Source organism: Akebia trifoliata, chromosome 13 (genome assembly GCF_017979445.1).
Source record: "Akebia trifoliata isolate Shusen 1 chromosome 13, ASM1797944v1, whole genome shotgun sequence".
Taxonomy (NCBI): Eukaryota; Viridiplantae; Streptophyta; class Magnoliopsida; order Ranunculales; family Lardizabalaceae; genus Akebia; species Akebia trifoliata.
In genome coordinates, this window is record NC_141387.1 from 29,040,174 (window position 1) to 29,066,761 (window position 26,588).

The 26,588-nt window shown below is 34.2% G+C and overlaps 2 long non-coding RNA genes across 2 annotated transcripts; both read right to left on the reverse strand.

The window, feature by feature from the left end:
• On the reverse strand, positions 1 to 25,062 carry LOC147388222 (uncharacterized). The gene is made up of 2 exons (XR_015171349.1): positions 24,981 to 25,062; positions 1 to 583 (listed from the first exon to the last, which is right to left on the reverse strand). It is a non-coding gene; the product is annotated as an uncharacterized LOC147388222 (long non-coding RNA).
• On the reverse strand, positions 19,144 to 22,619 carry LOC147388223 (uncharacterized). The gene is made up of 4 exons (XR_015171514.1): positions 21,921 to 22,619; positions 21,329 to 21,448; positions 20,908 to 20,985; positions 19,144 to 19,425 (listed from the first exon to the last, which is right to left on the reverse strand). It is a non-coding gene; the product is annotated as an uncharacterized LOC147388223 (long non-coding RNA).
• Positions 25,063 to 26,588: the final 1,526 nt, after the last annotated feature.

Sequence of the window (26,588 nt, forward strand, 5' to 3'; positions counted from 1 at the left end):
AAAAAAGTTCTTAAAGACTTATTTATATCCATTAACAACCATACAACAGAGAATTACGCCTGTTTTGACGATGCAAATGAGCTTCCATTTACAAGATTCGGTTTGGGAAATTTTTGTAGTAGCACATACAAAGAAAAACATAAAAATGAGACCCAATTTTAGAAATAATATTAAGAAGACTAACATAACCCTAGAGGAGCTCCTACAGCTCTCATGGCTGCTTCCACGAAAACCAAAAGAAAGACCACCAGTTTCAAAAATCATGCCTAAACCACCCATCGTTATAACGGAAAACAACGACTCATCCATGCAACCAATCTTACACGTCATTAGATGTCATAGAGATGGTCTCTAATTTCGCATCTCGACGCCAAATATCTCTCTCCATGCATCCTTAGTGGATCTGGCTTGCCACACTCCGCAATCCCACCTCACGAAATAATCAACTATTACAATCCCTGGTCTCTTTGAATTATCTTTTTTCAGCAATCTCTCTTGGTGGATGTCAAGGCCAGGTAAATCATTGATCCATGTCAATCTTTGAGTAAACATCCTTTTTCCTTTTTTCCAATTTTCTTTTTTCCTGCATTGATCAGAAAAAGAAAGAAATATAAAAACGTATCCTATCTGCCTACAAGAAATTAAACTCTTAAATCCAAAGCTTTGGCCTTTGAGATGTTAAGAATTCTCACCCTAACTAAAAAATCAAAGGCGAGATAAATAGAGTCTTTCGAAAATTGGGCATTTGTAAGACATCTTTTTAGGGTTACTGCTCTAAGGCTTCAACCATCTATTCAGCCATTCCATTGATTGAAAACCTCAAACAGTTCTAGTCAGATCAATAGAGATCTTCTAAGGATTAGGCTATACAACTTGTTTTGGAATCCCTGAAATCTCGACCATAAGTTTGATGGAGACCTTTCAAATGTGGGTTGAAGCTAGTATTTCTTAAAAAAGATGCACTACTGGTTGGAACATTATATAGGTTTTATTTAAAAAATTGAAAGGTTACTTCTAAAATAAGGAAATTTCAACGGATTCTCCGAGTAGATGGATCATAAGACAAGTGCAGTAGTGTTAAATAAAATCTCATTTTAAATGGTTAAAATGTATCCTATCTTCAAACAAGAGATTAAACTCCAAAATCAAATACTTCGGGATTCAATGGAGTCTCATCTTACCAGCGATCAGAGGGAGAGAGAGGAGTAGCCATTGTTGTCAAAGATCGCCTTTCCATGACTTTGCTTGAAGCGGCTAGTGAGGATGAGTCTTTAGAAAAAAGGGTATTTATTATCTTGTTTTAGGGTTTCAGTTACAAGGATTCAGCCATCTGTTCAATCGTACAGCTAATTCACTAGAAGGTTCCCTAGGGAATATCGTCCTATTTCGTCCGTTCGATTGATTGAAAGCCTTGAATTAGTCGTTTGATTGAATAGCGGCTGATATGGAAAGTTCTTTCTCCCTCAAATAATTTCTTCGAAAAGAAAATTTAATTTGGTGTTTTTATGATGGTTTTCTTAACATTTATCGTAACGCTCAGGTTAAAGTGGATTAAATACACTTTCAAAATTTATTTTCTTACCCAAAATACCTTCAAAGGTGTATTTAATGACCTTAAAAAAATACCAAATAAAATAGGAAAAAATGCTAATGTTGAAGGAAATTCCAAGGGATTCTCTAAGAAGATAGATCAGAAACATGTGCTCATCTCTAGATAACCTGAATATTTTTCCTTCCATCTCAGCTACATGTTTGAGTTTAGAAAAGTCCTTTCAATGGTACAATAATAATAGTTAATTTTGTGGTCATTTCAATTATATATCTTGTAACACTTTAGCAATCATCGCCAGCATAGAGTTTTGATTATGTTTTCTGTTTCATTTTGATACAATGTCAAGCTCAGATAGTTTTGTGGAAATTATAATTCTAATCTTTTAATTATAATCCAAGTGAAAGTTTTGACGTTGAATCAATGATGTGTTATAGGGACGTAGAGTCGATTAAGCACTTGTTCTTTTCTTATTCATTTATTAAGAGAGTGTGGTATAAAGTTTTTTTACACCCCCTCCCCCCCACCCCCCTACCTTTTTTTTTAAGCTGAAGTTTTAGACAGAGATCAAATTCGCTCACAAATGATTTGACGTTGAATGAGCGATTTGTTATAAGGATGCATAGTCGATTAAGCACTTGTTCTTTTCTTATTCATTCACTAAGAGAGTGGTATAATGTTTTACTACCCCCTCCCCCTCATTTGATCACAATCCAACATTTGTTTGACATATAGCATAAATGACATCATCAATAAAGGAAAGAATATTTCTCCCTTGCGTATATTGATTCCCCATGAGAAATATAAATACTCTATTTAATCGGAAAAAAAGGACCATTTTTTCAAAAGCTAGAAATATCATTAATGAAGGTTAAGCTTACCTCTTTACCTATCATCTCTAACATTCAACACCTTTATCAATGACGTCAAGGCCTAAAAAATTCAACGATAAACCAATGAAGAAGTGTTCCACCACCCAGTTTGCTTAGGAATGCTAAATACATTATGCAGACCATTTTAAACATTCATTACCTTATGCCATCAAAACATGATACAACTAGAGTGATAAGAAAATGGCTCAATCAAAAATAGAAAACAAATAGAAAAAAACCAAACACAAGATGTAATCACATAAAGAAAACAAAAAGATTTTAGGTGGTTCCCTCTAGGGTTTTACATAATATTACTGAATTATGAAAATACACTAGGGAAAATTTCTTTCAGGAGCCTTTGGCCCGCATCAAACCCCACAAAATTACCTACACCTCGCATAGGCCTTCTCTTCCTAGTGCTGCTAGAAACTGTTTAAAGAGTTCAAATATATAAAAAAAAACAAAAAAAAAATGTCAATAAAAACTTATCTAGATAAGCATTGTATTAATGATACTATAAGATATTTAAACTAACTTAATAAAACATATCATACTTGTATTGTTACTCCCATTTCCAACTCTCATACATAGTCTTGCTATACTAGATGATGCATCTAAGACGAAATTTGAGAAGTTATTTCTCCCCTTTGTGTGTTAGACCACCTACTTGGATGAGTTTCTATGCAACATATCTAACAAACAATTTCTTAGATAATTAAAATCAATATATTCTTCAAATGACAGATTGATTTCATTTTATTAAAATGAATTACTATTATAAAGAAATAACAATTTACATAATCATATGCTAGACGTAATCATCATCATCATCATTAATGAAGCCTTGATCATCACCGATATATCCTTTGACAAGTACTCCTTCGATATCCTTCATTTTCCAAATGATAACATCATCATTTGTATCAATTGCATTTTGATGCAAGCCTAACTCATTATCTTGGAAAGGTTTTGCATCTTCCGGCTCCATATTGTATAAGTCTCATGGTTGCGTATTTATTACAACACGTCAATCACAATGAGTGGTATCTATTATATAAAATACATGTTATGCTTGATTTGCAAGAGTGTATGGTTCATTGGTGGTTAAGTTCCACGTAACATTCAAACACTTGAAACCATATTCATCTTGCTTGAATACCTCACAGTTTATGACATCCTACCAATGACATTTGAATAGTATGACCCGATTCCCACCTGGATACTTCAACTCTAAAACATCATTTAAGCTGCCATAGTATCTTACATTACCTGTCATCAAATTAGTGTCCTTAGCGCTTGTAAAATGATGTGTTTCTAAAAAAAAAAATACTCCACTATTTTGAATTTTTCTTTAGCTATCTCATTCTTTTGTGTGAAATCTAAAGTCATTTACAATGAAGCCCTTTAAAAAACATCACATTAGGAGAAGGACCAAGAGTTAACTCGTAGATTTGTTCATCTATGTATTCACCATTTAGTCGCATTTTTGAAACCTACTAAGATCAAAGAATGAAATTAATACATTTAGAACTATATTTAAGTGGTTTAATAAATTTTGATAATATTTATCACATACATGATGCTTAAACCACTTAGCGAACTCCTTCACATCTTTTCGTACCACATCCCTAACACTCATGTGATTATAAATGTCTTTAATCATCTGATTGTGTTGTCTGTAAAATAAATTAATTCTTTAATTAGAGACAACTATTTATTATGAATATAAATAAAAAAGATTTAAAATGATTTATCTTATCGAACAAATATTGCAATTTCATCACAGTTGCTTAGCACGTACAGGCGAGCTTGTTCTCACTCACTCTTTCACTTAAACCATTATTAACAACATCCTTATTATGCACTGGTCTATTGAACTTCGTTTCAATCCCATGCGAGTACCTCGAGTAAAATGTCAACGATTTTTCAGAAAGATACCCTTCAGCAATAGAATCCTTTAGATGATTTTTATTTTACACATATGACTTTAGCTTATGCAAGTACATTTCTATTAGATACATCCACCTATATTGCACTGGTCCGGCCAACTTAGTCTTATTGGTTAAATGAATAGGCAAGTACACTATAATATCAAAGAAAGTCGATGAAAATATCATCTCCTTTTTGCAAAATATTAGCTAAATTAGATATTCAAGGCATTCTAACTCTTATGTCCTTAGAACCTTACAACATAATTGTGTGAAGAACGTGGACAAGTCAATCAAAATCAAACACGCATTCCTAAGCAAGATTCCTCTTAGCGTAAGTGGAATAAATTGTTGCAACAGAACATGACAATCATGACTCTTGAGCCTTAATATCTTTCATTATTTGATTTGAACTCATATTGAGCAATTAGATGAATAACTATCTAGTACTTTAGAATCTTTTAAATATTCACAAAACTTTTTTTTTTCTCAACTAAAACCATTGTATAACATGCAGGTGGTAGTAACAACTTTCCCTCATTCAATATCGGGTGAAGTTCTTTTCTTATACCCATTAAAATATTTTCTCTAATAAGCCTAACAATGACAATAAATCTTATCACTTCCTCCACTATTCAACTATCTTTAATGATTTTGTTAAAAGAATCGACTGAAAAGAAGTAATCCTTGTAAGAGTTAAAACTTTGTCCTTAATAAGCCTAGTTGATTCAGCTCGATCTCTTCAGATCAAGCATAACACTCCAAAAGAGGAGATCGGGAGAATACAAGATCAAAATTGAGAGAGATAACTAGATCGAAAGTAAAAGATCAAAATCGAGAGAGGTTGGTTGAAGGAATATAGAAACTTAGGAAAAAAGAAAACTTGTCTGGAAAATATAAGAAAAGGAAAAATAAAAGCGGGAAAGTAACTCTATACCAATGGTACCTTTTTCGATCCGTCACTATAGTACTTTACACCAACAGATGTAACTTGACCGTCAATAGATATACATTCTCCAATAGTGCTAATTTTTACATTGTAAACATAAATAAGATCTATTATTTTTTATAGAGGTACTTTAAATTGATTGCTAGATGTTTTTTAATTATAACAGAATCTCCAACTAACTTGTAAGCCAGCATTACCTATATAACGGACTTCTCAATTTATATTTACTCAATCAATAGTGGAAGTTAATAATTGTGGAGCATGTGGATTACTTGTCGTGTTGAGCTACGTGGCTCATATCTGACAAAATGGTACTCGGATGAGCATTGATCAAATGGAGAAATCAATTACTAAAAGATATTATCATTTTCAAATTTTTGATTGAACAGCACTTTTTCTTGGTGAAGAGTGTTTGCAAGAGTACATATATTAGAGATGTTGTGAGTTGAGGAAGCCATAGACAAAATCAATAGATTGGTTTATAATCAATGTTCATGGCTGTAGCATTCTCGATAAAGGTTTTGCAGGTGGTGGATACACTTTTAATTTAGAGATGAGTAAAGCGTGGTGTGGGCTGCTGGTATATATGTTGTTAGTCACATAGATATTCTGGTTTTCTTTGCCAAGATGTTATGCTTGAATTGAATTGATGCATTCTCTTGCTTGCTTGGCAAAAAAATAATCATAGCACCCATTATTTGAACATTAACTGTAGTCGATCGCCTCTTGAATCATAAGTTGGCTTTCTTCAATTTATGTTGCTCTCCCTCCTTGGCATTCTCTTCTACCTATGCAGATCGACACTACAAAGACCGATTCCTTGATGGGGAACACTTAATTTAGCTCTGCAAATTCAGTCTTCTCCTAAAATGCAAGACTCGAACTTAGAGAATTCATACGGATTTGCCCCTAACTATCATGGAATCTTTCCTTGGCCTGCTCTCAATCCTCCCAAACCTTCCCGTATTCCAAACTTTTCTTGCCATTTGGACATTTTTAACATAGTACTACCCTATACATAAAGTTACCTCCAACATCCACATCCTAAGCCTTAGCAATTACTTCTCTAACAAGTAAATAACAAAAGTAGCCCGACGAAACCGAAATAGGCAGGCACAATTGATAGGAGACCCAATTCCACTGATTAAATCATCCATTAACGAATGCACTGATAGTATTAAAATCGCCTAACTCCACCCACTGATCGTAAGTAGTCTCTTAGGTAGACGACTGCATGAACATTAATAAATCATTTAATTGAAAATATCAAGGAGGCGACTGCATGAACATTAATAAATCATTCAATTAGACTCGGACACCTTTTTAAACCTGAAGTGGAGTCATTACATGGATTGGCTCCATAAATTAAACCTCGAAACTTATGAATTCCTTTATTGATCTCCCTGTATTTGAATATTTCAGCTTGATCACGTTCCATGCTGAAAGAGATATATCGAATTGGACTGTAGACTTTTTCCAGACCTTCCGTCCTTTTCCTTTACCTTTTCCCTTAGAATTAGAAGAAGGCGAGTTAGTTTTAGTAACAGGCTTGCTTATTTAATTAGAGATCTAGGAAGGCAAGTCCTTATAAGACTCCAACTTCAACTGATCAGCCTTTCTTAACATCTCCCGTATTAGCCGATGATAAGAAACCCCCTTCTTCTTCAAAATTGAGCAAATAAAAATATTCCATCTCTCTCTAATGGTCTATCTTCTCCACGTTTACACTGTGGTAACCAAATTCCTTCTCACCTGTTCACTTCCCCTAACTAAATTTCCATTATCATCTTGACACAACTTAAGTGACCTCAATTGGCTTAAGTGTAATTGGTAGAGACCAATCCTATTGGAAACCAATTGAATATCTGAAACTTTAGCGATTAAACTCTGTATCTCGTGCCTCTAAATGGCACATGATCATGCTCACCTCTTTAAGCTCCCATCTTGAAGCCTCTAAATCCCCTATTATCAAGCCTCATTGGCCCAATAAAAACTCATGTTCCATTGGAAGGGCTATTTAGCCTAGTGCTTCCACGTCCCTTCGTTATTCTTCACTTCACATGAATTTAGAATTTTTCATCATCCTCTATTTTCATTATGCTTTTGCATTGAACTACTTGTTCACTTTGTAGACTTTTTTCTCCATCATTTTATTTGAATTTTTTTATCCCAGTGTCGAAACTTCTATCGAACAATAGTACATCATCTTATAAGGACGCATGAGATACACCAACTTATTAATCACTAGCAGTGTGTCTCATCAGAATGTGTGTGGTAAGACACAGTTTTGGATGTTTAGATGACTTGGGTAAATTACCATTTACAATTTTCTATTTATGCGTAGAGTATAAAATTAGGCTTAACTAAGATCAATTAATTATGAAATTTCTTTGTCAATTTTCAATTTTTTTGACACATAAAATATTTCTTTTTAAACCTAAGTACAATCATGTAAGATATTGAAATTTTAATTGAATTCATTTTTTCTTTATAAGTGAATTGTATTTTGGATTGATAACATGGTGCATCACCTGCATATTGAGGGTGCCTGTTTGTGATTACGTGTATCTCCTTTTATTAATATAATTGGCATCTATTTTATTCGTAAGGGATAATAAAAGCTATATAATTGTCTACTAGATATCTATAGAAGGATAATATTTCAATTGTTACCATAACAGTCCCTATATTTATGCAATCACAGTTGGTAACAATTCTTGATTTAAGTAATGACAGCCTATTCAACCTTATGTAATCTTCCCTTTTTTACTGTTGTAAAAATTATAAATATACATAGAATCAACCCAAGAACGGATGTCATGTCTATGATGAGGGAAGATATCATGGTTAGGTGGATGATATCATACAATCTATCTACTTAGTCAATGCTTGATCTAAAATAAATTAGGAGGGCAATATAATTAGAGTATAACTATTACTAGTTAGTTTCATGAACCCTAATTACCTTATGAATGTAAGCAAACACTATCAAGAAGTTATAATTGAAATCCACTTGACCCGGCCGTCCATTAAATAGCGAATAGGGGTCCGATTCATAAAATTGGGGATTTTTAAAGAATAGGGAGTCATCACCTAGTTTAGGTTTAAGAACCATAAATAACTCTAAAATGAATCAGGTTGGTCTATGAATAATGGGTAAGGGGTCAGATTATGGGTTTCGGAAGGTACTAGGCACCGAACCCGCCTGATGAAGATGATCAGTCTCTACTATGATCCAAAAATATCTTACGATCAACATTCAAAAACTAAAGGTCAAACTAGGGTCCAATATTCATCAAATTGCATCAGATTTGCTAAAAAAATCTTACGGCTAAAGTAATTATATGATTACTCAAATTTCGCATAGCAGAATCCCACGATTTAATAAGACTTACGTGGCACCAAAAATTAATGGATCAATTCAGTCATATTTTGAAAAGCATGAAATCGATTTTTAATGCCATGTATAGAAAATTTGTGAATTGATTCATTGACAAAATTTATAAAAACAATCCGATTGTAAACTTCCTATGTGTACAAAAAACAATTCAATGAATTAGCCCACACATTTTAATCAAACAAACTTGTTTTTTTTTTGTTTAAATCACCACGTGCACCAAAATCAATGAGTTAACCCACACATTATTAATAAAAAAATTTGATTTTTTGAATCGCTACGTGTACTAAAATCAATGAGTTAATCCACAAATTATTAATTAAAGAAACTTGGTATTTTGAATCGCTACATGCACCAGAATCAGTGAGTTAACTCACATGCCAAATTTCAGATACAAAAATTAGTGAGTCGATTCACATGCCCATTTCATGAAAATTTTTAATTTTAAACTTCTAATGTAGACAAAATCAACGAGTCGACCCATATGCCCATTTCATAGAAAATTTTCATTTTAAACTTCCAATGTACATAAAATCGGTGAGTCAACTCGACAATTTTTATCAAAGAAATTTTGATTTCTAAACTCACCACGTGTGCCAAAATTAATGAATTAGCCCATACATTTTGCAAAATCAAAGATTTGGCCCATTAACATCACAAAATAAGTAAATCAATCCGATAATATTAATAATCAATGGGTTGATCCATTAATATTAATAATGAATCGATTCAATTAAAAATCAATCAATGAATTGATCCGTTAACATCACAAAATCAATGAGTTAATCTAATTAAAAATCAATGAGTGAAATCGCCTCGACCTCGTTTTCACACGATTTATAAATGGGGGACTTTTGAGAAATGGGAGTCGCCACCTAGTTTAGGTTTAGGAACCTTAAATAACTCCAAATGGATATGGATTGGTCCACGGATCAAAGATATGGGTAAAAGGTTAGATTACGGGTTTCAGAAGGTGTTAGGCATCGAACCCGCCCGATCAAGATGATCAGTCTCTACTACAATCCAAAATCATCCTGTGGTCAACATACAAAGACTACGGTCAAGGTTACACTCTAATCATCATCATCAATTTATGTTGGATTTTCTAAACAAATCCTATCACTAAAAATTGTCCCAACTGTTACATGATTATTCTTTGAATTCCACAAAATATGGAATGATTTGAAAAAACCCAAATTAGCTCCATGACCTGAAATCAATTAAGAAATCCCACCTGCAAGTATTTCCCAAACTGTCGAAAATAGAAACTCATGAGAATATTCTAAACGGGGAGATTACAAATAGAAACCTGCCAAATTAGGACTTATAATATTTTCAAATTAGGAACATGAAATTTCATAAATTAGAATTCAAGAGATATATGCTGAATTCCCAAATTAAAATTTTAAACAGATACATTTTTTAAAATAGAACATCCCAAAAAACGTAAGTTTCTAAATTTGAAACTCCCAAATTTCCATTAAAGTGAACTTTCCAAATGTGAATTTTCCAATGTAAATTTTGTTCACACCTATTTGAAATAGCAAATTTGAGTAAGAAATTCCAACAATTTATAACTTTCAAAGAAGGATTTTAGATCATGGAGTCTCAAAGTAGAAAATCACGAATTCACAACAAATCACCAAATTGGAAGTATAGATAACGCAAAAGAAACTCACATTCATCCAATTTTTAAATCGACCAAACGGGCATGCGTATTTAATTCTCAATTTTTCTCAAAACCATTATTATTCAACGACATGCATAGTCATCAAGTCAAAGGGTACACTCATCACCAACTCATCCCAAATTCATTGTAAAAAATCACATAGGGCCATCATGCCTAGACGCGAAGATCATGTCGTCACAAACTCATAAAAAAAAATGCAAAAATAAATAAATAAATAAATAAAATACCCTTCTAATCCTATCTATATAAAAACACAAAAGTACCTAAAGAAAACTCATTAACCTTATTATAGGCAAGGACACACAGAAAGGTAGAAAAAAATGTAAAGAGAAAAAAAAAACTTTCTAATCCTATTGATATTCCAACACAAAAAATACACAAAATAAAAAATAAAAAATCTAATCCTACTAACGTGCGAGAATAAAAATAAACAATAACAAAATAAAATAAACGAGATGGAAGCATAAAAAAATTTCGTAACCTATCAATACGCAAAAGAATAAATAAAACATAAAAAAAAGAATGTATAAAAAAATCAAAAATCAAAAGATCAAAAATCAAAATATTCTCCAAATCCAATCAATATGCAAAATAAATATAAAGAAACCCTTAATCCCATCAACATAAAAAAAATAAAAAAATAAAACACCTAGAAACCTACTTAGAAAAAAACTAAATAATAAAAAGTTCTCCCAACCCTATCGTCATGCAAAAAGAAAAAAAATAAAAAAAAAAAATAAATAAATTTACCTATTAGACAGGGAATAATGAGTTAGTTCCTTCAGGTATAACTCAAAGAATCACGAGTGCTTGTTGCTGGAAAATAAGCACAGAGAGAGAGACGTTATCATACACACGGTAATAGCGATGTGGTAGTAAGTCGAAAAGCCCAAGCAGAGAAGTAGGTGTGCTGGGGGTTGTATGGCAGAGAGAGGAAAGAGGGGACTGCAGCAAGGTCGTAATGGGCTGTTAGGACATGAATGCCATAGGGAGAGAATAGGTTTAATGGCTAAAATGCATGGGAAACAGAGAGAGCATGTTTATTGGCTAAAAAATGTGGAAGAGTAGAGAGAGCATATTCAGTGGCTAAGAAACATGGAGGAGAGATCAGAAAGAAGAGTTTACTGGGGCGTTAGTGATGAGGGCTGAGAGATGAGTTGTAGTGGAGTGAGTCTGGCTGTGTTGTGTGGTGAGGTAATAGAGATGATGGCGATGAAGGAAGTAGTGAAAAGGTTTGCAATGCTGTGAGGACGTCGGTGATGTGGCTATTGTAGTCGAAGATACACGTGACAGAAAAGGTCTGTTGGATAGCAACTTCGTTGGAGAAGAAGATGCTCTGAGAATGAGAAGAGAGGAGATCGTAAAGAGGAGGAGAACAGGGAGAGAGACGTGTGTGAACCCAGCCAATTCGTTGGGGAAGAGACGTGGAAAGAGAGGCCACGTTCAACCTTTTAGTAGCCAAGAGAAGAGAGAGTTGAGAGAGAGGCGTTGGAGAAGACGTGAAGGAGGAAGAAGTCCAGCCTCTTTCTTAGAGAGAGACATCTCTATTTAAATAGAAACGTATTTCTATTTCAATTTTTTTCTCTTTCTAATTTTTTGATTAACACGTATTTACTTCATTTTTTCTTTTTATTTTTTTCAAATTGGAGAATGATGGTGGGGATTCCCCCCTACTCGTAGTATGATAGTCCCCTATGGTCGATTGGTTTTAGCTTTGATTTTTTATTTCTTATCGATTGGATTCGTTTTGCACGATCAATTGGATTTTTATTCGTTTTGATTGGTCAATTACTTAAGATTTTTGGTTTTGAATTTTGAGCTTTTTAATTTGATTTTTCATTTTAGTGGGTTATCTGTCTGATCATAATTTGTTTCCTTCCTTGACTTTTTCGCACGGTACTTAGAAGGATTTTCATAGGTAAGCTTAGGACTGGGAATGGGTTTGATTACAGACTAAGGACTCAGGACATTGCCTTCAACCGGTACAACTGAAGCGTGGTAATTTTTGAAGAACAACTGGACAATGTTGAGAAATTCTGTGCTAGTTTGCCGGTCTTGAACTTCTTCTTCGGATTTTTTGCCCTTTTCTAACATTTCCTTATTCAGACTTGATTCCTCTCCCTTGGCCAAGGTCGTATTGAGTTCAGATATTTTGAAAGTTCTTTCTTCTTGAGTCACATGTTCACGTTCATTGCAATAGAGGGAGAAGTGCTCGCATTCTTGATCCAATAAGTAAGGATTTTCATCTTTTAAAAAACTAGATTCTTCCAAGTCCGTTTGAGTGATGAGAGTAGAGCTATCACGATGAGGTAGAGACAAGCAATATATTCTATCTGAAGTTAAGTTGAATGGTTCACAGTCAGTGGTGAGAACTTCCTTGAGGACTATCATTCCAATAAGCGGAGGACTAGGTGAATTAGGATTGACTGGGTGGATGAGGATGATAGGGTCAAATGGGAAATGGGTATTGGATACCATGTTCAAGGTCTGGGGAGGTTGGTACGTAGATAAAGGATTGATGGTAACATTTGGTTGTGTAGGGGTAGGGACGATAACTTTTTTGGCATCGATGATGTCTTGAACGGTGTGACGAAGGGCAACACACTGATCAGTAAGGTGACCAGGAATTTGGTGAAACTCACAAAATAAGTTGGGATTGTAAGAGGCGGGGAGTGAACTTGGTAGAGGTCGAGATTGAAGAGGTGTAATGAGCCCTTTACTTAATAGTTTCTGAAAAATAACGTTCAAAGACATCCCAAGATTAGTGAATTTTCTACGCGGCCGAGGTTGACTAAAATTAGCCTCGTTAATAGGTGAGGTAGTGGAATGGATGTGTGTAGCAGATGTATTGGCTACATAGGCATGATTAGTACTAGGCTTGGAATTGGAGAAGGGTTTTTTGAGCTTATTGTCTGAAGGGTTGGAAAAGACCCCGGAAGAAAAGGCATCCTCGATTTGGCTACCGGCTTGTAACAAGGACTCGAATGTGGGGAGGTATTGGGCGACTAAATGCTGAGCATACCCTTGTGAAAGATTTTTCAATATGATCGCCACTTATTCTTTCTCTGATGGTTTATCCCACATTTGTACAGCCTTTAATCTCCAATGACTGATAAAGTCAGTAAATGTTTCTCCGTTCTTTTGCTTAGTTGACTCTAAATCTCTTTGAGAAATTTCAACCTTGGTATTATACTTGTACTATGCCAAAAAAGCTTTGACATATTCTCCCATGTCCCGATTGCAGACAGATCTTGAGACATCAGCCATCGTAGCGCTGATCTCGATAGGGTACGTTGGAATAGTAATATCATATGTTCATCACTTAAATCCAGAGTGCGCATGTTAGTGACATATACTTCGAGGTGTGTTCTTGCACAACCTACCTCATTGAATTTTTTCATTTCTAGCATTACGAACTTTTCAGGCAAACGGATTCTGGGGATTTGATTTAGGGCCTCGATGCTTGCTGTGATTTCATCAATCCCTTTTATGTTTTTCAAAGCTGTTTTTAACTGAGTCATTCCATTAGCCAGCACCGAATTTTCATTAAAATGTTCTTCATTTCCATCAAGTTCGTAGATATCTTCTAGATTTTTAACAATGCTTCTTTCTGGCCATTTACCCCTTTGATCATCAGGGAGATTTCTTGTTGATTCAGAGATCTGTTCTAGCACTTCTACCTTGTTTTTTATGTCGTTTATATCCATTGCGAAGACGGTCAAGATCTTACGAATTTCTGCAAGTTCAGATTCAAAGGCCATTTCTGATGGTTCACTTGGTGCTGGTGTTCGCTCTAACCGACCCGACTCTCGACTCCAACTAGGTAGTAGACGCTTAAGCTTAGGACCAATGATATCCTGAAACCTTATCAATTGTGGATTATTCGATGAAGACCCGAGGGTAGGTTTTAACAATTAGAACTAAAGGTCCCTCTTGATAGCATTTATTAGATTAACCTTGTACATTCAAAGTCTCTAACTGATGAAACAATCTAAGCAAGGGATTACATGAAAATGATTTGCTGATTGATCATGAATCTTATAAAAATTTTAAATCATAATTAAGGATTGCACGACCTTCAAAAAGCAAGATCCAGATTGTACCAATTGATACATCCCTTAAAATGACGTTACTAATCTCGATCTTATTAATTATAAAATATTCAGTCCATTGAATTAAATTGGCCAATAAAAATGGTTGGGACTATGTACCCATTTGAGTTTGGGCTAGTTCGACCCAATGGATCTGAATGTTCTATCCCCAAATTGTTTCATGTACTATTTTTAAACCAATTAGTCCAACTGGTCTATGTGTTGATCCATAAGATCCATTTACCAATTGGGCTAACTAGTATAAATTGACATTGATCAGCATGTTTCATCAATTATATTTATTGGGTTGGACTGATATTGCGGTTTCAATTTGAGCGGTGTGGACTGGTCCACCCTCTTACCTTTTGGTTAAATTAAGTAAAACAACCCGGAGCACTATTGATTGATTCGAGTCGTGGCCTAGTGGGACCGTACTTAGGTTCAAGGTTCTAAGCTCACTATATGATTGAGGCTAAGTTAGGACAAAGCTTAGATCATTTCAGCTTAGAACACCGATATACTATCCCAGTTTCACTTGGTCAAGTAGTACGTGGTGCTCCAGTTTGATATACCCGAAGGTACTGTACTGAAGTTGTAGCGTTCACTGTTATCCCCCGTGTCCGGAAGGACAGGGTTAGCTTGGATCCGACTACGGGGTTTGGAGGAATATGTTATGATGCAAAAATGAATATGCATGCTCCTGAGTGTGTGAAAAGGGACAAAGTGCGCCCGGGGCGTTTTCAAGAATATCCAATCATACAAATCACATTCATCCCATCATCAAACTAATCACAATGAATACAATAATTGATTACGTTCAATCACAACCCAATGAAAAAAAGGACAAAATCTAACCTAATCTGAGAGTCTCATTGAGTCAATTGGGTTGACTCGAGCAAAAGGTCAACCTAAGGATAGTCTTGGATCGGGTCAAGTTTGACCCTGATATCCCCAGTGGAGTCGCCACTTAAATTGCCTCGACTTCGTTGCACTAAATAGTGGATAGGGGCCCGATTTATAAATTGGGGACTTTTGAGAAATAGGAATCACCACCTTGTTTAGGTCTAGGAACCATAAATAACTCCAAATGGATATGGATCGGTCCACGGATCAAAGATATGGGTAAGAGGTCAGATTACGATTTTCAGAAGGTGTTAGGCACCGAACCCGCCCGATCAAGATGATCAGTCTCTTCTACAATCCAAAATCATCCTGTGGTCAACATACAAAGACTACGGTAAAGGTCACAGTCCAATCATCATCATCAATTTATGTTGGGTTTTCTAAACAAATCCTATGGCTAAAAATTATCCCAACTGTTACATGATTATTCTTTGAATTCCACAAAATATGGAATGATTTGAAAAAACCCAAATTAGCTCCATGACCTGAAATCAATTAAGAAATCCCACCTGCAAGTATTTCCCAAACTGTCGAAAATAGAAACTCATGAGAATATTCTAAACGGGGAGATTACAAATAGAAACCTGCCAAATTGGGACTTATAATATTTCCAAATTAGGAACATGAAATTTCTTAAATTATAATTCAAGAGATATATGCTGAATTCCCAAATTAAAATTTTAAACAGATACATTTTTTAAAATAGAACATCCCAAAAAATGTAAGTTTCTAAATTCAAAACTCCCAAATTTCCTTTAAATAAATAAAATACCCTTCTAATCCTATCTATATAAAAACACAAAAGTACCTAAAGAAAACTCATTAACCTTATTATAGGCAAGGACACACAAAAAGGTAGAAAAAAATGTAAAGAGAAAAAAAAAAAACTTTCTAATCCTATTGATATGCAAACACAAAAAATACACAAAACAAAAAAAAACGAAAACAAAAAAAAAATAATCTAATCCTACTAACGTGCGAGAAATAAAATAAACAATAACAAAATAAAATAAACGAGATGGAAGCATAAAAAAATTTCGTAACCTATCAATACGCAAAAGAATAAATAAAACATAAAAAAAAGAATGTATAAAGAAATCAAAAATCAAAAGATCAAAAATCAAAATATTCTCCAAATCCAATCAATATGCAAAATAAATATAAAGAAACCCTTAATCCCATCAACATAGAAAAAATAAAAAAATAAAACACCTAGAAACCTACATAGAAAAAAACTAAATAATAAAAAGTTCTCCCAATCGTCATGCAAAAAGAAAAAAAAAATTAAATAAATAAATAAATTTACCTATTAGACAGGGAATAATGAGTTAGTTCCTTCAGGTATAACTCAAAGAATCACGAGTGCTTGTTGTTGGGAAATAAGCACAAAGAGAGAGACGCTCTCATACACACGGTAATAGCTCTATGGTAGTAACTCGAAAAGCCCAAGCAGAGAAGTGGGTGTGCTGGGGGTTGTATGGCAGAGAGAGGAAAGAGGCGACCGCAGCAAGGTCATAATGGGCTGTTAGGACATGAATGCCGTAGGGAGAGAATAGGTTTAATGGCTGAAATGCATGGGAAACAGAGAGAGCACGTTTATTGGCTTAAAAACGTGGAAGAGTAGAGAGAGCAGATTCAGTGGCTAAGAAACATGGAGGAGAGATCAGAAAGAAGAGTTTACTGGGGCGTTAGTGATGAGGGCTGAGAGATGAGTTGTAGTGGAGTGACGCTGGCTGTGTTGTGTGGTGAGGTAATTGAGATGATGGCGATGAAGGAAGTAGTGAAGAGGTTTGCAATGCTGTGAGGACGTTGGTGATGTGGCTATTGTAGTCGAAGATGCACGTGACAGAAAAGGTCTGTTGGATAGCAACTTCGTTGGAGAAGAAGATGGTCTGAGAATGAGAAGAGAGGAGATCGTAGAGAGGAGGAGAGCAGGGAGAGAGACGTGTGTGAACCCAGCCAATTCGTTGGGGAAGAGATGTGGAAAGAGAGGCCACGTTCAACCTTTTAGCAGCCAAGAGAAGAGAGAGTTGAGAGAGAGGCGCTGGCGAAGACGTGGAGGAAGAAGAAGTCCAGCCTCTTTCTTAGAGAGAGACGTCTCTCTTTAAATAGAATCGTGTTTCTATTTCAATTTTTTTCTCTTCCTAATTTTTTGATTAACACGTATTTACTTCATTTTTTCTTTTTCTTTTTTTCAAATTGGAGAATGATGGTGGGGATTCCCCGCTACTCGTAGTACGATAGTTCCCTATGGTCGATTGGTTTTAGCTTTGATTTTTTATTTCTTATCGATTGGATTCGTTTTGCACGATCAATTGAATTTTTATTCATTTTGATTGGTCAATTTCTTAAGATTTTTGGTTTTGGATTTTAAGTTTTTTAATTTGATTTTTAATTTTAATGGGTTATGTAATTTTTAATTTAAGTTCATTTGATCTTGGTGTTGTTGGTTGATCGATTAAATTTGATTACTTAAATTTTAATTATTTGATTTAATTTTAAGTGCTTGATTTTAAATTTGAATTTAATTTTTTATTTCATTAGATTTGAAATTTTAATTGTTTAATTTTTACTTTGATTTTTATTAGATTAAATTTTAATCGTTTAATTTTGAATTTAATTTTTATTTGACTTTAAATTTTAATTGTTTAATTTTTAATTTGATTTTTATTAGATTGAATTTTTACTGGATTTTGATTTTTATTACATTTTCCACAGGATCGGAATTTCAAAGTTGAATTTGGAGGTTGAGGGGCATTTCGGTCATTTTTATGATTTTTCTTAAATTTCTCTGTTTTCGTTGGTTTGGGTCCCGTTAGACTCGAAATCATGTTCTGAGTGCAATGGATGTACTTTTGAGGTCTTTCGGAGGTGCAAAATTTATGAAGGGTATTTTCATCATTTTGTAGATTTTTACGGATTTTTACGAATTCTGGAGTGAGCTTTCTTTTAGTCCCAACGTGATTATTTCTATGTTTAAAAGTCATATTTTCCTAACGTGCCGAGGTCTCTAGGTTGTCGAACTGTATAACGAACCTAGGCGTACGTGCTTGCTAAATCGGGTGTAACATGTGGCGATCCTAAGCGTGCGTAAATTTCTATGTCAAATTGTAAAGAGTAGGGGAGATGAAAAGAGTGGAAATAGAGAGAATCAGGGACAGTACTCACAAGCCTTTGAGTTTTTTATGATCATCATTAGGAATTCACGGTAACTGGAAGACGAATTGTCGAATTAGGCAGATGCAAAAATGAGGTGTCTACAATGAGCCGACTCTTTAATTTTGTATGAAAATTAACTCGATCGATCTATCAACATTAAAATCAATGAATCGATCCACTAATACTTTGAAAACTCAAAGATTACTATTAGTACCACGTATACACAAAAAATCAATGATTCGATTTGGATACATAAAAAAATGAAATCAAAAAAAAAAAAGTAAAAAAAGTAATAAAGAAAAATTATCTTCGTCGAATAATTTTGGATGCATGGATTCCTTCAAAAAGACTTCGAAATAGCTTATGAGTTGTGTTGTGCGGGTCAATATGGCTGCAAGGTATTAGTGCCACGTATACCAAAAACATCGATGAATTGATTCATAGTAATTCTTTGGCAACTTTTCTCCAATAGAAAATGCATCTTTTAACAACTCAAGCAACATATCGAATGATTTATTACTCCATCCGTTAAGACATTTCAGGTGTAATAACTTTACAACGAAAGATAGTTTTAAAAATTTAGTGCAACCCGGGTATAACTCAGTCTCAACATCCTTCAACATTTCATAAAACTTGTTTGCATCATCGTTTGGCTCATCTAGACCATCATCATTTGACTCATTAACCTCTTCATCATTAAAATTAGGGATTTCGAATGCATCTTATAAATCCCTTGCATATCATCACCCTCTTCAGACTCATTACTATTATCTTCATCTTCAAATTTCTCTCCATGGTACGTCCAACGAGTGTAATGTTTATTCATCCCATACCATAATAAGTCACCATGCACATTATCTTGATCCTTTAAAATCGCATTGAGACATCTGACGCATGGACACTTAATCATGTTACCAAACCATGAACGAGAAAATGCAAAATCTAAGAACTTAATAACTCCTCCATCATACTTAAGGGTACTTCTAGGCAACTGAATTCAACTTTTATCTATTGGTATGTCCACTTTACGGTGACGTCACATTTAAATCAATAACACATAGTCACACACACAAAAGAACATATCACAAGAATGCTAATTTGAAACGAAAAAGAGAATACTTAGTGGTATATGGGATAAGAAAAATGTTGAAAATCCATATAGTACATTCTCTATATGAAAAATGTAAGTATAAGCTAACAACTAGTATTATAACAATTCTCAATTCCAAAGGTGGTATCATCATGATCAGTTCATCAAAAATAACTCACGACACATCTGGTAACAATTCTCAATTGTTCTAGTTATGACTTTGTGAAGCCTTTCTAATTCTGATTTGAATTTGAGTTCAAATAATCGGATATCAAATTCGAATTCGGATAGTTTTATATGTTCGAATCCTTATCAGATACGGATTAGGATATTAGATAAAAATTTCGGAGTAAACCTATGATTAAGAATATTCTTTTATTAAAAATGGGTACCGCAGTTAGACCCACTTTCAAAAATCAAAGCCCCTAATCGATGTGGTCATCTAATCGATCACTTTGTTTCACCTAAACCAAGTACATTAGACAATTACTTCATGATTCACGGCATTTATAGTTTTAAGATAACATTAACATTACAAAACATTATCACACTTTGTTCAAACAATTTCACTAGCTAATTTTTAATAATCATACTATGTCAACCAGACGAGCTTATGAGTTTTACATTACCACACTCTAGACAATGGCCTATTAGATCCACATAGTTGTAACACATGATACTAAGATATTTCACATGATGGCCAGGAAGCTATTGTACCATGCTTTAAAGATAAGAGTATAAAAGAGTTGTATACTGGCTTTCACATAAATTAACCTACTAGGGAGTACCAAGCATGCACCTGTAAATGTAAAGCTGGAAATTTAACAACAAAGTTTGATATAAATATATGAAGAATCACAAAAGGAAATTCTATTGGACAACCAAACATTAAGGGAAAAAATTCAAACTGGATAATGGTTTCCTAAAAAAATCAGATAAGCAATAGTGCAGCAAACTAGAGAAAATTAGGGGTATTTTTCAAATACATAGAAAAGCATGATTCCTCTTTCGCATTGGGAAAGTTTTGTCAATAAAATACTATACAAGCTTTGTGTGTGTAAAGGTAGAGAAGAGTATGACTTTTTTTGACTTAATAACAGTTTCCCCAAAAATGTGATTGACTAGCACTTGTGGAATTAACTCGAAAGAGATAAAATTAGCTAGTTATTTGTAAAACTTGTTGAATTAGAATATGTTTGTGTTCCAAATAACCCACTGTAGGAGAGAGACTGGAAGAAATTAAATTTCACAGACTGTATAAAATTCATTGCAGGATCACCTTCAATTCTGCTATCTCCTGCTCTCGTTTCGCAAATGTCACAATGAATGCAGCTTCCTTTTTGTTTGCTTTCTGAAGCTGATATCAAATGGAAACTAAAATCAGTATATGCAACAATGATCAAGATCACTAAGGATTCGAAGGAGCAAAGTGACATCACCAAAGCATACCCCAAGAAGGCCGTGAAGAGGATGAAGAAATGGGTAGACACACACAATAATAATAATAATAATAATAATAATAGTAATATTAAAAGATGAATCATTGTCAAGTACATGACATTGGAAATTAGTGAATAACATATCAGTAGATTATTCACATTCCAAATATTAACAGAGGTATTATTTAAAGATGGTTCATAAAACAGCTTCCAATCTACAGATGCAAAAGAAAGTGCATGCGCTGAGATCATTGTACTAACCTTCTAGTATTCGCTTGAAACAACTTGATATTCAAACAAAATCCTGAAGGGTGTGTGGTCTATGCTGTAATAGTGCAAAGGAAACTGTTCCAATTATCTGTAATTTCCTCAAGAAGGTTGCTGAATTAAGGAAATATAACCGTTTTTAAATAGTAAGATCTTCTGGACTAAAACATACATTCTTCATTGAAAAAAAAACAAATAAAAGTGAGAAAAGAAAAAAATCAAGCTCAATCATGGGAGCTTATATTTTACAATGCTCAATTAAGAGACTGTCTAGGAGAAAATGTTTAAAGAGAGGAAATTGTAAGAAAACTAAAATCAGTACAGACAACTTGAAATTAGAGTCTGTATCAATTTCCATAGATGCTAAGATATCCTCAATTTTTGCCACAAAAATCAACCCTAATTTGAGTGCAAATCTATGAGGATGAATACAAGATCAAGATCTCAAAATTCTTTCCCAAATTAGGCAAATTTAAGATAATTCACCTTCAAGTCTATAGAAACTGAAATTGATTTTCGAAATCCAAACTAGAGCAAAAGAAAGAAAGAGTAACCAATTAATGAGAAAATCGGAAAAGAAGAATACCTAAGACTTTCGATCATTTCACTTCCTCTACTTTTCTTCGATCTCTAACAATTTTGTTGAAACATCATCCCTAAGAGATCAGCTCGATCTCTTCAGATCAAATCCAGCACTTCAAAAGAGGAGATCAAGAGAATGGAAGATTCAAATCGAGAGAGATGAGGAGATCGAGAGAATGGAGGATCGAAATCGAGAGAGAAGACGAGATAAGGAGATCGAGAGAGTTTCGTTGAAAGAAAATGGAGGATCGAGAGAGAAGACGAGATGAGATCAAAATCGAGACAGTTTCGTTGAAGTCTCGAGAGTTAGGTTGAAAGAAAATGAAAATTTGGGAAAAACAGTCGTTTGGAAAATAGAAGTAGAAGAAAAATAAAAATAGAAAATTAACTCTACAACGACAGCATATTTTTTTTCCGTCGCTATAGCGTTATTATACTGACGGAAGTAACATTACCGTCGCTAAATCACGTCGCTATATCAACATTTTCCTGTAGTGAATCTTCTCCATGTTTTCCCTGGGGTAACCAAATTCCTTCTCACCCGTTCACTTCTCCTAACAAAATTTCCATTATCACCTTGACACAAATTAAGTGACCTCAATTGGCTTAAGTCTAATTGGAAGGGACCAATCCTATTGGAAACCAATTGAATATCTGAAATTTTAGCGATTAAATTCTGTATCTCGTGCCTCTAAATGGTACATGATCATGCTCTCCTCTTTAAGCTCCCATCTTGAAGCCTCTAAATCCCCTATTACCAAGCCTTCATTGACCCAATAAAAACCCATGTTCCATTGGAAGGGCTATTGAGCCTAGTGCTTCCATGTCCCTTTGTCATTCTTAACTTCACATGAATTTAGAATTTTTCATCATCCTCTATTTTCATTATGCTTTTGGATTGAACTACTTGTTCGCTTTGTAGACTTTTTTCTCCATCATTCGATCAGAATTTTAATATTCCAATGTCGAAACTTCTATCGAACAAGCGCACATCATCTTCTTAGGAGGCATGAGATACACAAGCTCATTAGATATCTATAAAAGGATAATATTTTAATTGTTACCAAACAGTCCCTATATTTATGCAATCACAGTCGGTAACAACCCCTGATTTAAGTAATCACAGCCCATTCAGGCTTCTGTAATCTTTCCTTTTTTATCATTGTAAAAATTATAAATATACATAGAATCAATTGAAGAACGGATGTCATGTCTATGATGAGGGAAGATATCATGGTTAGGTGGATGATGTTGTACAATCTATCTATTGAGTCAATGCTTGATCTAAAATAAATTAGGAGGGCAATATAATTAGAGAATAACTATGACTGATTAGTTTCATGAACCCAAATTACCTTATGAAGGTAAGCAAACACTATCAAGTAGTAATAATAAATTAGATAAAAATGGTATTCTAAACAGATAACAAATCTCTTCCATCATCATTTTCCGCAATTAATTTCCATGATCAAACAAAAGGCTTCGAAATTCAACAAACTGTCATCTCTACAAATATTCCCTCAAGCCTAATCTCAAATATAAATACTTCAATCAAAATAAAAATTCATAGATTATAAGTCCCTTTAAGTCATTGAGAAAGTTCTGCGTCAAACTTATGAAATTAATTGATAATTATCTTCTTCTTTTCTTTGTTTTCTCAAGATATTTTGCACGACATCATAGTTCATGCCTGGATATTTTAAGAATGGGTAAGGGATTTCCTGCATCTCTTGAAGAGTGTTCAGTGGGAAGTAATGGGTTCACAGAGGGAAATTTTGTAACTTATTCTCTAGATTCTTTACCTATGGAATCAGAATAACTGTTGAATATTTGGGTCAGTAGAAGACACACCAAGAAAATAAAACATATTGCGTTGGTGTTTTAGCAACAAAAGAAAAAAAGTTCTTAAAGATTTATTTATATCCATTAACAACCATACAACAGAGAATTGCGCCTGTTTTGACGATGCAAATGAGCTTCCATTTACAAGATTCGGTTTGGGAAATTTTTGTAGTAGCACATACAAAGAAAAACATAAAAATGAGACCCAATTTTAGAAATAATATTAAGAAGACTAACATAACCCTAGAGGAGCTCCTACAGCTCTCATGGCTGCTTCCACGAAAACCAAAAGAAAGACCACCAGTTTCAAAAATCTTGCCTAAACCACCCATCGTTATAACGGAAAACAACGACTCATCCATGCAACCAATCTTGCACGTCCTTAGATGTCATAGAGATGGTCTCTAATTTCGCATCTCGACGCCAAATATCTCTCTCCATGCATCCTTAGTGGATCTGGCTTGCCACACTCCGCAATCCCACCTCACGAAATAATCAACTATTACAATCCCTGGTCTCTTTGAATTATCTTTTTTCAGCAATCTCTCTTGGTGGATGTCAAGGCTTGGTAAATCATTGATCGATGTCAATCTTTGAGTAAACATCCTTTTTCCTTTTTTCCTGCATTGATCAGAAAAAGAAAGAAATATAAAAACGTATCCTATCTTCCTACAAGAAATTAAACTCTTAAATCAAAAGTTTTGGCCTTTGAGATGTTAAGAATTCTCACCCTAACTAAAAAATCAAAGGCGAGACAAATAGAGTCTTTCGAAAATTGGGCATTTGTAAGACATCTTTTTAGGGTTACTGCTCTAAGGCTTCAACCATCTATTCAGCCATTCAATTGATTGAAAACCTCAAACAGTTCTAGTGTCAGATCAATAGAGATCTTCTAAGGATTAGGCTATACAACTTGTTTTGGAATCCCTGAAATCTCGACCATAAGTTTGATGGAGACCTTTCAAATGTGGGTTGAAGCTAGTATTTCCTTAAAAAAGATGTACTACTGGTTGGAACATTATATAGGTTTTATTTAAAAAATTGAAAGGTTACTTCTAAAATAAGGAAATTTCAACGGATTCTCCGAGTAGATGGATCATAAAACAAGTGCAGTAGTGTTAAATAAAATCTCATTTTAAATGGTTAAAATGTATCCTATCTTCAAACAAGAGATTAAACTCCAAAATCAAATACTTCGGGATTCAATGGAGTCTCATCTTACCAGCGATCTGAGGGAGAGAGAGGAGTAGCCATTGTTGTCAAAGATCGCCTTTCCATGACTTTGCTTGAAGCGGCTAGTGAGGATGAGTCTTTAGAAAAAAGGGTATTTATTATCTTGTTTTAGGGTTTCAGTTACAAGGATTCAGACATCTGTTCAATCGTTCAGCTAATTCACTAGAAGGTTCCCTAGGGAATATCGTCCTATTTCGTCCGTTCGATTGATTGAATAGCGGCTGATATGGAAAGTTCTTTCTTCCTCTATTAATTTCTTCGAAAAGAAAATTTAATTTGGTGTTTTTATGATGGTTTTCTTAACATTTATCGTAACGCTCAGGTTAGAGTGGATTAAATACACTTTCAAAATTTATTTTCTTACCCAAAATACCTTCAAAGGTGTAGTTAATGCCCCTTAAAAAAATACCAAATAAAATAGGAAAAAACGCTAATGTTGAAGGAAATTCCTAGGGATTCTCTAAGAAGATAGATCAGAAACATGTGCTCATCTCTAGATAACCTGAATATTTTTCCTTCCATCTCAGCTACATGTTTGAGTTTAGAAAAGTCCTTTCAATGGTACAATAATAATAGTTAATTTTGTCGACATTTCGATTATATATCTTGTAACACTTTTGCAATCATCGCCAACATAGAGTTTTGATTATGTTTTCTGTTTCATTTTGATACAATGTCAAGCTCAGATAGTTTTGTGGAAATTATAATTCTAATCTTTTAATTATCATCCAAGTGAAAGTTTTGACGTTGAATCAACGATGTGTTATAGGGACGTAGAGTCGATTAAGCACTTGTTCTTTTCTTATTCATTTATTAAGAGAGTGTGGTATAAAGTTTTTTTACCCCCCCCCCCCCCCCTTTTTTTTTTTGATAAGTAGAAGTTTTAAAGAGAGATCAAATTCACTCACAAATGATAGGACATTGAATAAGCGATTTGTTATAAGGACATAGAGTCGATTAAGCACTTGTTCTTTTGTTATTCATTTTTTAAGAGAGTGAGGTATAAAGTTTTACTACACCCTCCCCCCCCCCCCCCCCTTTTTTTTACGCTGAAGTTTTAGAGAGAGATCAAATTCGCTCACAAATGATTTGACATTGAATGAGCGATTTGTTATAAGGACGTATAGTCGATTAAGCACTTGTTCTTTTCTTATTCATTCACTAAGAGAGTAGTATAATGTTTTATTAACCCCTCCCCCTCCCCCCCATTTGATCACAATCCAACATTTGTTTGACATATAGCATAAATGACATCATCTATTAAGGAAAGAATATTTCTCTATCCTGTCGTTGGGTATATTGATTCCCCATGAGAAATATAAATACTCTATTTAATTGGAAAAAAAGGACCTTATTTTCAAAAGCTAGAAATATCATTAATGAAGGTTAAGCTTACCTCTTTACCTATCATCTCTAACATTCAACACCTTTATCAACGACGTCAAGGCCTAAAAAATTCGACGATAAACCAATGAAGAAGTGTTCCCCCACCCAGTTTGCTTAGGAATGCTAAGTACATTATGCAGACCATTTTAAACATTCATTACCTTATGCCATCAAAACATGATACAACTAGAGTGATAAGAAAATGGCTCAT